The sequence below is a fragment of the Salvelinus sp. IW2-2015 genome, linkage group LG32 (genome assembly GCF_002910315.2).
Source record: "Salvelinus sp. IW2-2015 linkage group LG32, ASM291031v2, whole genome shotgun sequence".
NCBI classification, from domain to species: domain Eukaryota; kingdom Metazoa; phylum Chordata; class Actinopteri; order Salmoniformes; family Salmonidae; genus Salvelinus; species Salvelinus sp. IW2-2015.
Genome location: NC_036871.1, coordinates 11,086,252 through 11,100,148, shown reverse-complemented (window position 1 = coordinate 11,100,148; position 13,897 = coordinate 11,086,252).

The following is a 13,897-nucleotide window of genomic DNA, read 5'->3' as shown; positions in this document are numbered from 1 at the left end:
CATTTTTTAATTTTTTTATCTGGCGTTTCTAGTTACAATAGTCATTTACAACATTAACAATGTCTACACTGTATTTCTGATCAATTTTATGTTTTAATGGACAAAAAAATTGCATTTCTTTCAAAAACAAGGACATTTGTTTGAATAGTGATATTTATGTTTTTTACAGAAAGGCAAAAAAACTATTGTTAAGATAAATAGGATATCTATGTATGTTTAAAGATCCATTGTGTCACGTGTCCAAATATTCATGGCAATTCAGACTAACTGTAAAATATGTCAAACTGCTTCATTGCAAGCTAGGGTGGGACCACAGTCAGGCTTGTCGTAAGGCAGCTACTTTTTCAGCTGAACCTCATTGACATTGCACTAATGTTCTCAGTACTTCCAGATGTACGTATATGGTACTGTACGAGAGATGACTGCCTGCAACGGGTATGTTTATGGCTGTTTTTAGATTTGTAATTTTTTTTTACATTTCACGTTTATTTTTTGATTGTATTACAAGATTTTCACATCAGGAAACTGGAATACTGGTAACAAAGTGTTATTTTTGTTAACCATAACTCAATAACAGAAAATAATATTTCAGGAGGTGTTGTAGCCAACTGATTTGAGTGTTCCATTCAGAGTTGGTTCTAGCATGGGGGAATGTGAAGTTTCATGACCGGGCATAATCATATTTCAGCCGTCTATATAGATGTAAATCTAATGCTCTGAGATGGATTATTCATCAAAACAAGGACCATCATTCTAACAAAAATATGGTTTAATGTTGTGACCTCTAGATTAGGATATAAACCTGGAGTTTTTATGGGAACATTTTACTTGGACCATGAATGTGTTGACAGAAGGTCAGTTTCTAACAGATGAGAAACTGAATATATACATATATATATATATATACAGTGCTTTCGGAAAATATTCATATCCCTTGACTATTTCCACATTTTGTTACATTACAGCCTTATTCTAAAATGGATTAAATAAATACAAATCCTCAACAGTCTACACACAATACTCCATAATGACAAAGCGAAAACAGGTTTTTAGAAATGTTTRCACATTCATTAAAAACGGAAATACCTTATTTACGTAAGTATTCAGACTCTTTGGTATGAGACTCGCAATTGAGAGCAGGTGCATCCTGTTTCCTTTGATCATCCTTGAGATGTTTCTACAACTTGATTGGAGTCCACCTGTGGTAAATTCAATTGATTGGACAACAAATTGGGAAGGCACAGACCTTCCCACAGTTGACAGTGCATGTCAAAGCAAAAACTAATCCATGAGGTCGAAGGAATTGTCCGTAGAGTGCCGAGACAGGATTGTGTCGAGGCACAGATGTGGGGAAAGGTACCAAAACATTTCTGCAGCATTGAAGGTCCCCAAGAACGCAGTGGCCTCCATCATTCTTAAATGGAAGAACTTTGGAACCGCCAAGACTCTTCCGAGCTGGCCGCCTGGCCAACTGAGCAATAAGGGGAGAAGGGCCTTGGTCAGGGAGGTGACCAAGAACCCGATAGTCACTCTGACAGCGCTCCAGAGTTCCTCTGTGGAGATGGGAGAACCTTCCAGAAGGACAACCATCTCTGCAGCACTCCACCAATCAGGCCTTTATGGTAGAGTGGCCAGCCGGAAGTCACTCCTCAGTAAAAGGCAAATGACAGCCCACTTGGAGTTTGCCAAAAGGCACCTAAAGACTCTGACCATGAGAAACAAGATTATCTGGTCTGATAAAACCAAGATTGAACTGTTTGGCTTGAATGCCAAGCGTCACGTGTGGAGGAAACCTGGCACCATCCCTACAGTGAAGCTTGCCATGGTAGTGGCAGAATCATGCTGTGGGGATGTTTTTCAGCGGCAGGGACTGGGAGAATAGTCAGTAATGGAGCTTCTTGATGGAGTACAGAGAGCTTCTTGATGAAAACCTGCTCCAGAGCTCTCAGGATCTCCAGACTGAGGTGAAGGTTCACCTTCCAACAGGACAACAACCCTAAGCACACAGCCAATACAATGCAGGAGTGGCTTCGGGACAAGTCTCAATGTCCTTCAGTGGCCCAGCCAGAGCCCGGACTTGAACCCGATCGAACATCTCTGGAGAGACCTGAAAATAGCTGTGCAGCAACGCTCCCCATCCAACCTGACAAAGCTTGCGASGATCTGCAGAGAAGAATGTGAGAAACTCCCCAAATACAGGTGTGCCAAGCTTGTAGCGTCATACCCAAGAGGACTTGAGGCTGTAATTGCTGCCAAAGGGGCTTGATCAAAGTACTGAGTAAAGGGTCTGAATACTTATGTAAATTTAATATTTCTGTTTTTTATTTCATTATAAATGAGCAAATAATAAAAAATAAAAAAACTTTTTCTTTTGTCATTATAGGTTATTGTGTGTAGATTGCTGAGGGGGGGGGAAAACAATTTAATACATTTTAGAATGAGGCTGTAAACAAAATGAGGAAAAAGTCCAGGGGTCTGAATTCTTTCCGAACGCGCTGTAACTATAGATTAACCTTGTTTTTTTTGGGGGGGGGGGGGGTTTGTGGTTGACAGGTAAGGTCCATTTGAAAGTAGAAGTTGCCCCTCTAGAATTAGATTTCCCCTATGCCCAAACCTATACGTAATCATTAGACGTGCAAAACGATATCTGACCCTAAAACAGAGGTTGGGGCAACTCAAAGCTCACTGGAAGTTGAAGAAAGGGATCGGCTCCTGTAGTGGCAGAAACCTCACTTGAGATACTCGTGCTCAACTCTGGTAAATAATCTATGTCGATTGGAGATTTGTGGAACTCTCAGGTTATGATTCAACCCTGAGAGAGTCTCACTTTTGTTTACATCCATCCATTTGCGTCGACCAAAGGAAATGTCTATGTATTGTATCACCATTTTTATTTTTTTTGCCATGAATAAAGAATGCTGTATGATACTGAAGCTTTGTTCCTATTTTTCATTGTCTGTCATTCGCCAACATCAGTCTTTAGTGGTATAATAACCTGCGGCGACCGTCATTCGGCAGGTAGCCTAGTGGTTAGAGCATTGGACTAGTAACCGAAAGGTTGCAAGATCGAATCCCCGAGCTGACAAGGTAAAAATKAACAAGGCAGTTAACCCACTGTTCCTAGGCCGCCATTGAAAATAAGAATTTGTTCTTAACTGACTTGCTAGTTAAATAAAGGTCAAATTAAATTAAGAATTCAGGGCAGGTGGGGCAGAGCCTGTTGGGCTTGCCTGTTTTGCATATTATTTTGGCATTAATACGTGTCACATCAATTTGCAAACAATGTAAAAATATATATATATCGTAAGGTTAATAAAGCTGCATACACACATGGTCTCTTTTTTTTGTTTTCTTGAGTAAGGCAGCTCCAAAATGCAGGTGTTTCAGMCTAGCTCAGTGCTTTCTGTGGTGGAGGGGCAGCCAGCAGAAAATAGGAGCATTGCGCTGTGATTGGCTCAGTGTTCTCTCGCTCATTGGGGACAGTACGTCATTGGCAAGTTTAAGTCCTTATTAAGGGTATCGGACAAAACAGAGATGCTTGTTCTAGGTCCCAAGAAACAAAGAGATCTTCTGTTGAATCTGACAATTAATCTTGATGGTTGTACAGTCGTCTCAAATAAAACTGTGAAGGACCTCGGCGTTACTCTGGACCCTGATCTCTCTTTTGACAAACATATCAAGATTGTTTCAAGGACAGCTTTTTTCCCATCTGCGTAACATTGCATAGATCTGAAATTTTCTCTCCAAAATTGATGCAGAAAAATGAATCCATGCTTTTGTTACTTCTAGGTTAGACTACTGCAATGCTCTACTTTCCGGCTACCCGGATAAAGCACTTCATAAACTTCAGTTAGTGCTAAATATGGCTGCTAGAATCCTGACTAGAACCAAAAAATGTTATCATATTACTCCAGTGCTAGCCTCCCTACACTGGCTTCCTGTTAAGGCAAGGGCTGATTTCAAGGTTTTACTGCTAACCTACAAAGCATTACTTGGGCTTGCTCCTACCTATCTTTCAGATTTGGTCCTGCCGTACATACCTAAACGTACGCTACGGTCACAAGACGCAGGCCTCCTAATTCTCCCTAGAATTTCTAAGCAAACACCTGGAGGCAGGGCTTTCTCCTATAGAGCTCAATTTTTATGGAATGGTCTGCCTACCCATGTGAGAGACGCAGACTCGGTCTCAACCTTTAAGTCTTTATTGAAGACTCATCTCTTCAGTAGGTCCTATAATTCAGTGTAGTATGGCCCAGGAGTGTGAAGGTGAACGGAAAGGCACTGGAGCAACGAACAGCCCTTGCTGTCTCTGCCTGGCCGGTTCCCCTCTCTCCACTGGGAATCTCTGCCTCTAACCCTATTACAGGGGCTGAGTCACTGGCTTACTGGTGCTCTTCCATGCTGTCCCTAGGAGGGTTGCGTCACTTGAGTGGGTTGAGTCACTGACGTGGTCTTCCTGTCTGGGTTGGCGCCCCCCCTTGGGTTGTGCCGTGGCGGAGATCTTTGTGGGCTATACTCGGCCCACTCGGCCGGTCTCAGGATGGTACGTTTGTGGTTGAAGATATCCCTCTAGTGGTGTGGGGGCTGTGCTTTGGCAAAGTGGGTGGGGTTATATCCTTCCTACCTGTTTGGCCCTGTCCGGGGGTATCATCGGATGGGGCCACAGTGTCTCCTGAACGCTCCTGTCTCAGCCTCCAGTATTTATGCTGCAGTAGTTTATGTGTCGGGGGGCTAGGGTCAGTCTGTTATATCTGGAGTATTTCTCCAGTGTCCTGTGTGAATTTAAGTATGATTTTTCTAATTCTCTCTTTCTTTCTTTCTCTCTCTCGGGGGACCTGAGCCCTATGACCATGCCTCAGGACTACCTGGCATGATGACTCCTTGCTGTCCCCAGTCCACCTGGCCGTGCTGCTGCTCAGTTTCAACTGTTCTGCCTGCGGCTATGGAACCCTGACCTGTTCACCGGACGTGCTACCTGTCCCAGACCTGCTGTTTTCAACTCTCTAGAGACAACAGGAGCGGTAGAGATACTCTCAATGATCGGCTATGAAAAGCCGACTGACATTTACTCCTGAGGTGCTCGACAACCACTGTGATTATTATTATTTGACCATGCTGGTCATTTTATGAACATTTGAACATCTTGGCCATGTTCTGTTATAATCTCCACCCGGCACAGCCAGAAGAGGACTAGCCACCCCTCATAGCCTGGTTCCTCTCTAGGTTTCTTCCTAGGTTTTGGCCTTTCTAGGGAGTTTTTCCTAGCCACCGTGCTTCTACACCTGCATTGCTTGCTGTTTGGGGTTTTAGGCTGGGTTTCTGTACAGCACTTGAGATATCAGAAGGGCTATATAAATAAATTTGATTTGATTTGATTAGACATCCAAAATGTCAGCCCATTGGGTCCTGCCAAAGAGTTATTATTACAAGTGCCCTTCCAAGAAGGCTCAAGGTCGTTGTCCACAGATAAAATTATGTGAAATCACGTTATAGCTACAGTAGCTTTGATTGGACTGATCGTGTCAACATCATTAGCTAGCAGTCATCATCATGAATCAAGTCGACAATCTACTGGAAAATCCTTTTTAATCCTTGTCATATGAAGAGAAATTAAAGATAAAATGAATCGGTGCTCATTGGACATAAAGATTACACAACAAGTTGAAAATTGCAAATTCAACAATGAGTCGTTTGGAAGGAATCAGCGGCTACCTGCAAGTATTGCAAAGCAACCACTAACGTTAGCCTGCTATTCAATGGAGTGGTGTTTTTTCTTTTTTATCGAGTTCCCACCATAAATCCAGAAAATGCCAGACTTTGATGACAAAGTTCGATGACAAAATGTGCCCACATAATATGCAAGGGAGATAAGTATACTGATGCTAAGAAAGTAATACTAAGTGTATGTTGTGTAGTAAGCTGTTAGTAGCCCATGTGCCTCACCCTAATAATTTGGTCTATTTTCACCAACGCGGTATTGTTAGCACATCGTTCGTGGCCGGTGTGTGCTTGTTTGCAAACTTTTTTGCAAAAAAGAGAGAGCTACTGATAGTAGTGGTGGCGCTTGGCTTACACGTGCAAATTCGACACACACAACATTCTATAATAGAATTGTGTTATTTGACGTGTCAAATTAAAAGCTTATTTAATGCGTCAAATAGTGTTATATAACTTGTATCTTTTTTGACACACAAAGACCCAAACGGCGTTCAATGTGCCTCACCCTAATAATTTGGTCTATTTTCACCTCTTAATTTCACTTACTGTTCTAACTTGGTGGTGCACATGTAGCCTATAATATGTTTTAGATAAATGTAATCATAGAATATTGTAAGAGCTTTCATTGTCTGTTTATATGCCCCCTTTATTTATCCTACAGTTCTGACTTGTTGTACAGGGAGTACACTGTAAGAACAGCCCTTGTTCTGAATTATGTTGCTGTACATTTCAAAAGTGCTGAACAAATAGTTATATTGACTACGTCTGTCATCGTTCACTCATTGTCTTAATCGGAATTACAGATTGCCTCTTATCTGCTTGTCGTCCCCTTATGCCATACTTTGTACATCTCAATGGTCAGTAGAAACCACATTTGTTTAAGCATGTCAGCCATATCAGCTATGTTTTTTTTAAAGGCAGTAAATGAGGCTGAATGAACTGTTTCGCTGCCAGACAAGGCTCCGCTGAAAGCCAGGTGTAGCAGTGGTAAGGTGTTGGAACTTCTGTAAGGCCAGCTTTATGTAGGCCCTAGCAGTTTGTGTAAACCGTTTGTCACTGTTATAGTGCACTTAATGTGTTGTTTAGTGTTGTGTAGTGGCTTTGCTGGCATGCATCCCCCTTCTTTTTTTTTGCCCCACCAAGATTTACATGCTAAAATCGGCACTGATAATAACTACATATAATTGTAATGTAGCACACGTGTGTGTGTCTGTGTGTGTGTATGCACATCGTTTTTGTTTTTCATCTGTAAAACKGACACACATTGTTTGGATTTGGCCATTGAGGCTGATAAATAAGCTATGGATTTGCCAATATAGGCTGATAAAGTTTTAAACAACACACACATGGCCAATAACAGGGGAGCCTATTCCACTGCTGTTTCCTGTGATAAATGGCTCAGGCCATCAGTGCTACTCCTCCGTCCTCCTTTCCCCTCTACTCTTTTCTCTTACTGATCTCTCTCCGGAGCCTGAGGACACAGGCACACACACACACACAGGAAATACAAAGTAGATGCATTTCAGTGAATACCCACAAACAAAAAGGTTAAACACTTTAATATGGACTACCGGAGTTGTTCACAGAACTTTACTTTTGAGTAGAGTACACTGACCCTTTTTATAAACATCTGGACTGTGATCCTTTGTTGCCCTGATCCAGCCTTTAGAACGGCACACTGAGCCGTAGCGGAGCTGAAAGGAGATTAAGTGCACCAACAGAAAAGTCAAGAGCAAAGTCCTTGCAGCTAAATGTCTTTCACGCGCTACCAGACTATGACTTCAGTATTAGAAGAGACACACTACTAGGTGCATTCTGTGCTGTGCGGTAGGACATGTAAAAATAGCCCATAGGGAGAACAGATGACAGATTGACAGAATCAGTGGGGATGCTTTGCTCTTGGCAAGTGCCTTCCATGGCTCTCTCATTATGTAGCTGCTGTCCATGGTCCTGATTGGTTATGATTAGGTTCTGTTCATTGTATCCAGATTGATTGATTGGATGCAGTCTTGCCAGAAGATTCCGACCCTACCTTTACGGCTTGCTTGCACTGAGCTGCACTAGGGTCAGAACGCAATCATGGTTAGATTAAGACACCGTGGAGCCGGGCACGAGCTATGGGTCGGAAAACGTACCTCAACGCATGGATGGTATAGGCCACTGTACTTAAAATTTGACCTTTATCCACACTGCTCCATCAAGATGATTGAAATACTGCAGTTTTCACCGAAAAAAACATGTTACATGTGCATGTTCTTGAGTCTCAGCTTTTCATAGGTAGCTTTTAATAGTTTGTAGCTTTAATAGTTCTCCCATTTTTGTAAAAAAAAAAGACCCTTCCCCGGGCCCCTTCCGGGCTAGCTCAGCCCGGTCACACAGACTAATGGTTGGTACCAACGGATGAAGAATAAATAGACAAATACGATGTTACAGAAGTCTGTAGCTCAAACACACGTTGTTTAAAAGGGGTTAGAAGTGTCATGGGTTTTATAACCGCGTCTTTATAGAAATTCAATAATGATGAGACAGGAGACAGGAGTCAGTTTAACCATATATCTGAGACATACAAGGTCTACAACATTACAACCCCCATGATACTCTGCGGCACAGCTGCAATACACCACATCTCCTCCCCCTCCTACTTAAATCGTCCATATTATTCACCTAGTAACAGTTCTTGACCACTCACGACTGACTGTTGGTTTTGTCGGTGTTGCTTTATTCAACAGTAACTGATCTGTGTGCTGTTCCAGATGATGTCTGTAGGCCGTCATTGTAAATAAGAATTTGTTCTTAACTGACTTGCCTAGTTAAATAAAGGTGAAATATATATATATTTTTAAACGTCCTCTGCAGTCTGAACAGTGTAGGACACAGGACCAGTCTGAGCAATGACTGCAGCAGGAACCCACTCTGGTCCTTTGAGGTAGTTCCTAGCTTAGGCAGTTTCTCCAGGATTGAAAGCTCTGTCCTTCACAACGTTTGACTTAACTCTCCTGTTGACGTCTACTTTGTGTTCTTAGCATTCTCTTAGTTGTACTTATGTTAGGCCCTGATCTGGCTATGCCATATGGCTGTGGGCTACACTAGTTCATTTAGTAGATAAGGTTTGCTTAGAATTCCGTGGCATTTTCTTTAATTATTTTATAGTATGAAGAATATAATTGAACATAGCTGAATAAAACAGAAAGGATATTTTCTCCAAACGATTTGAGGGAGTGCGCACATGTGGCTATTCTGTGTTGAGCGGTTAACAAAGAAACAGGTCCTCCTATATGCTTAATTTAGAATCCATGCCTTTAGCGGCCAGTGGTCATTGTGTCCTTAGGCTGAATATGATCATTATAATTCTCTTCTCCTGGCTGCATGCTCCGAAGCACCTCTCACTCGCATGGCTCTCTCAGATAGCTCAATTCTTATCAGCCAATGCCCATCACCTGATTGGGTCTTTCTCACAGGCTACAAGTGAAGACAGATACATCGGGTACGCAACTGTGCGTCCTTATCCAATTCCCGAGGCACATATTGGAAGAACTGTCCACATTTACTTTTCGGCAGTCAACAAGATGAGTAGACCTAACAAACAGCAAAAGCACTAGCCTATCAACTTTTATACTGTGGGGGATAGTATATAGTCATAGGCTGCCAATGTCAATCTACTATCCCCCATAGTACAAAAGCTGACCTATTCTGTGCGAGATATTAAATATTCCAAACAAGGTCTGGGAAAGTTGTGAGATGTGATATATCCCAAATGAATACAACCACTAGCACCCCAAAAAATTGTTTAAGCAATGAGGCTGACGCACAACAGATCAGAACATTTACTGGCATGAAGAACATGTATTCGCTTTCCCCTCAATGCTTCGATCCAATCAGATAATACCGGGTCATTTCTGGTGTTTCTCCGCACTTGTTTTGAAGTGACTGGTGTGTTTTCCACTTGTCTGAAATAGAAGATGTGCACTTGGTTTGACTCCAGCTTGAGCACAGGTAGTGGTAACCTGGAAAGTCTATCTGAATTGCCGTGCAGCTCAGACTTGCAGTACTTGATGCTGTAGGTGTGTGCTAACAACAACAAAGCCCTCGTTGCTAACCTCGGAATAAAGCATCCGTAGTAATTCAATATCCCCAGGTAAGAACTGACTTTTCATTCACGTGCATCTGCAAGTAAGCTTGGCAGAGGTCGATTTTGCTGAACTTTTGACCTCCAGCTAAGCCCATGAAAAGATTGTCGATGTGTTGAAGCGGATACTGTTCAGTGGACAACACTGAGACTCCACATATCCTGATTCCACCGTCCTTCTTAAGGACTGGTACGATGGGTCTCACGTTTCACTCACGTTGACCGGCTCCATGACTTTGTTCTTTCATAGAGTGTCCAAGTTACCCTTGACTTTTGGTCTGATAGCATAATGTACGGGTCGTGCTTTCAGACTTTGGTTTGCTGTCTGGCTTAGTGCCTAGCTTCACTGTAATGTCTTTCACACTACCCAACTCTCCAGTAAAGACTCCTCCTTGTTTCTTTAAGATGGCAGGTAGGCTTGTCTCCACGTGTTAGTGTGCACACTGATGGCCTGTCCAGTGTGATTTTCTCCAACCACAAACGTCCCAGTAGTGGTAGATCGTCGTAAAAGGGGACTTAGAGTGGCAGCTTTTCAGTTTATCCATTTAACTTAACTGTGACATCAGTGATGCCTCTCATGGAAACAGTTTCACCCGTGTAAGTCTTTAACGCGATGTGTGTGCTGGCTGATGTGGAAGGTGGTTCATTGTCTTTTTGTTGACTGAGTCTGACACCAGAGATACAGCTGCCCCTGTATCAATCTCCATATGCACCGGCTGTCCCTCTAGCAAGTAGTAGCCGTGTGACCCACCCCCCCAGCAACAGTCAGTGTATATTCAGTGTGACACCCTCGTTTGATGAGTCAGTCCCCGCTGTGTTCTCCTGCTCAACAGCGTAAACATGTCACTTTTTCTTTTGTTGGAATGTCACTTTCTTGTTTTCAGTCTTTGACATTTTCTCTGGGCTACTTTTGTTTCTGCAGGCTCGCTAGAAGTTTTTACCACAGGCTCAGAAATCCATGTCCTTACAGCAGCATGTACAGAGTCTTCAGAAAGTATTCATACCACTTGACTTATTCCACATTTTGTTGTGTTACAGACTGAATTCAAAATGGATTAAGTTGACACATTACACACAATACCCCAAAACATATTTTTAGAAATGTTTGCAAATATATTGAAAATGAAATGCTGAAATATCTCATTTACATACACTACCGTTCAAAAGTTTGGGGTCACTTAGAAATGTTCTTGTTTTTGAAAGAAAAGCATTTTTTTTTCCTCCATTAAAATAACATCAAATTGATCAGAAATACAGTGTGACATTGTTAATGTTGTAAATTACTATTGTAGCTGGAAATGGCTGATCTTTTTAAATGGAATATCTACATAGGCGTACAGAGGCCCATTATCAGCAACCATCACTCCTGTGTTCCAATGGCACGTTGTGTTAGCTAATCCAAGTTTATAATTTTAAAAGGCTAATTGATCATTAGAAAACCCTTTTGCAATTATGTTAGCACAGCTGAAAACTGTTGTTCTGATTTAAAGAAGCAATAAAACTGGCCTTCTTTAGACTAGTTGAGTATCTGGAGCATCAACATTTGTGGGTTCGATTACAGGCTCAAAATGGCCAGAAACAAAGAACTTCCTTCTGAAACTCGTCAGTCTATTCTTGTTCTGAGAAATTAAGGCTATTCTATGCAAAAAATTGCCAAGAAACTGAAGATCTCGTACAACGCTGTGTACTACTCCCCTCACAGAACAGCACATTCACTAATTAACAAGCTAGTTACTTATCACATGTTCTTGTCAAAACTATCAACAGAGTAGCTAGCAAGCGACAAGCTATGCCACCTGAGGGAAAATAAATCCGATGTGACCGTTCAGCATAGCCAGGAATAAGATTTGTATCTGATTTCAAACCACTTACGAAGGTGGTTTGAAATATCTGATTCCATGTGCTTGCTGGTGTTCAGACTGCAGGAAAAAGAACAGATTTGAATCAGATTTGCAAAAAAAGAAAGGACTTGAGTCACTAAAATTGCCAATGTGAACAAGGCTTTAGTATCAAGTATTAGTCTTGTCTTGTCATCTTGCCTCAAGTTAGGACAATTGCTAGAGGTGGACAATGAGTTCAGAGCTGGTAGCCCTTTCTATTTTTGCTAACCAATGACCTCATCTGGTAATCTGGGGTACTTCCAGCTCCATTTAGTGCCAGTCCTTCGTAGCTTGTGTCATCACCAGTGCTGTTTTGTGGTCATGCAGACAAACAGAAATCCATGAATTCATGACGTGATTATATGGGCATGTAAACATATGTAATGACTAGGGTCAGGAGTTTTTCACTGACCATGTGAACTGACCAGAAAAAACTCTGGGCCCTCACTCATTACATTTCTAGTACTATTATCAATTGCTGTACCTTACTTTTATCAGGTAAGTTGGTGTACACACAGCAACCTCCAGGAGTGTAATTCCAATATGTCTCCTGCATTTCCACCTCCTAGTGAGTGAGTGACCTACAACAGTCGACAATGGGCCTCTGTGAAGGCATATCCATTGGCCCTTTGTAATTACAGCTTTAGCAGTGGAAATGAATGGTGTGTGACCAGTGACAGAAATGATGCTATTGTAAWAAGACAAAGAGTTATCACCAAGTTAAAATTGCATGTGAATTGCTTCCAGTTGACGGGAGCCCAATAGGATGATCTGAATAACAACCACACCTCCCATCTCATTAGGCAAGCAATTAGGGAGGAAGATTATGCCACAGTGGGTTCTGGCAATGTAGTAACCTGGTARGCACAAAGCTAATGGGACTCTTCCTTCCTACCATGGACCAAAGCGTTGACACTGCATGAAATATCACGTGTTGAACTCTAACCTCGAAACAATTTGGGACAGTTGACATGCTTAGAAAATAAATATCCCAGTATGTATTCCCCATAAAAAGAGAGAATATTTGCGGTAACTTTACCAGAGTGATGAATAGAGGTAAAGTAGTGGCTCTCAGGGTAGGTCTTTGTATAGGGGTAACTCACTCCTTCTGCCACCAATGTAGCGACCTATGCTCTTAATTCCCACATCAACTCTGAGAGACCATTTCCTACATACAGTGGGGCAAAAAAGTATTTAGTCAGCCACCAATTGTGCAAGTTCTCCCACTTAAAAAGACGAGAGAAGCCTGTAATTTTCATCATAGGTACACTTCAACTATGACAGTGACAAACAAAATGTGAAGAAAAAATCCAGAAAATCACATTGTAGGATTTTTAAGTGAATTTATTTGCAAATGATGGTGAAATAAGTATTTGGTCACCTACAAACAAGCAAGATTTCTGGCTCTCACAGACCTGTAACTTCTTCTTAAGAGGCTCCTTTGTCCTCCACCTCGTTACCTGTATTAATGGCACCTGTTTGAACTTGTTATCAGTATAAAGAGACACCTGTCCACAACCTCAAACAGTTCACACTCCAAACTCCACTATGGCCAAGACCAAAGAGCTGTCAAAGGACACCAGAAACAAAATTGTAGACCTGCACCAGGCTGGGAATGACTGAATCTGCAATAGTAAGCAGCTTGGTTTGAAGAAATCAACTCGTGGGAGCAATTATTAGGAAATGGAAGACATACAAGACCACTGATATCATCCCCCTCGTTCTGGGGGCTCACGCAAGATCTCACCCCGTGGGGTCAAAATGATCACAAGAACAGTGAGCAAAAATCCAGAACCAACGGGGGGACCTAAGTGATAGTGACCTGCAGGAGAGCTGGGCACCAAAGTAAAAGCCTACCATCAGTAACACACTACGCGCCAGGGACTGCAAATCCTGCAGTGCTGCAGACGTGTTCCCCTGCTTAAGCCAGTACATGTCCAGGCCCGTCTGAAGTTTGCTAGAGAGCATTTTGTCGAAAGATATGGAGAATGCATGATAGACAGTAATTGGGGGAGAAGATGTAGTCATGAGTGGTGCCAGATGAAGACCAAAAGAATCACTGTTGTTGTCTGGTGACTGCACAGTATGCGTGTTGTTAGGAGGAGCAAGGTAATTATGTGACTGAGGAGGCATCCATAATTGAGAACACCATAGCTACTGTGGAACGAGGGGG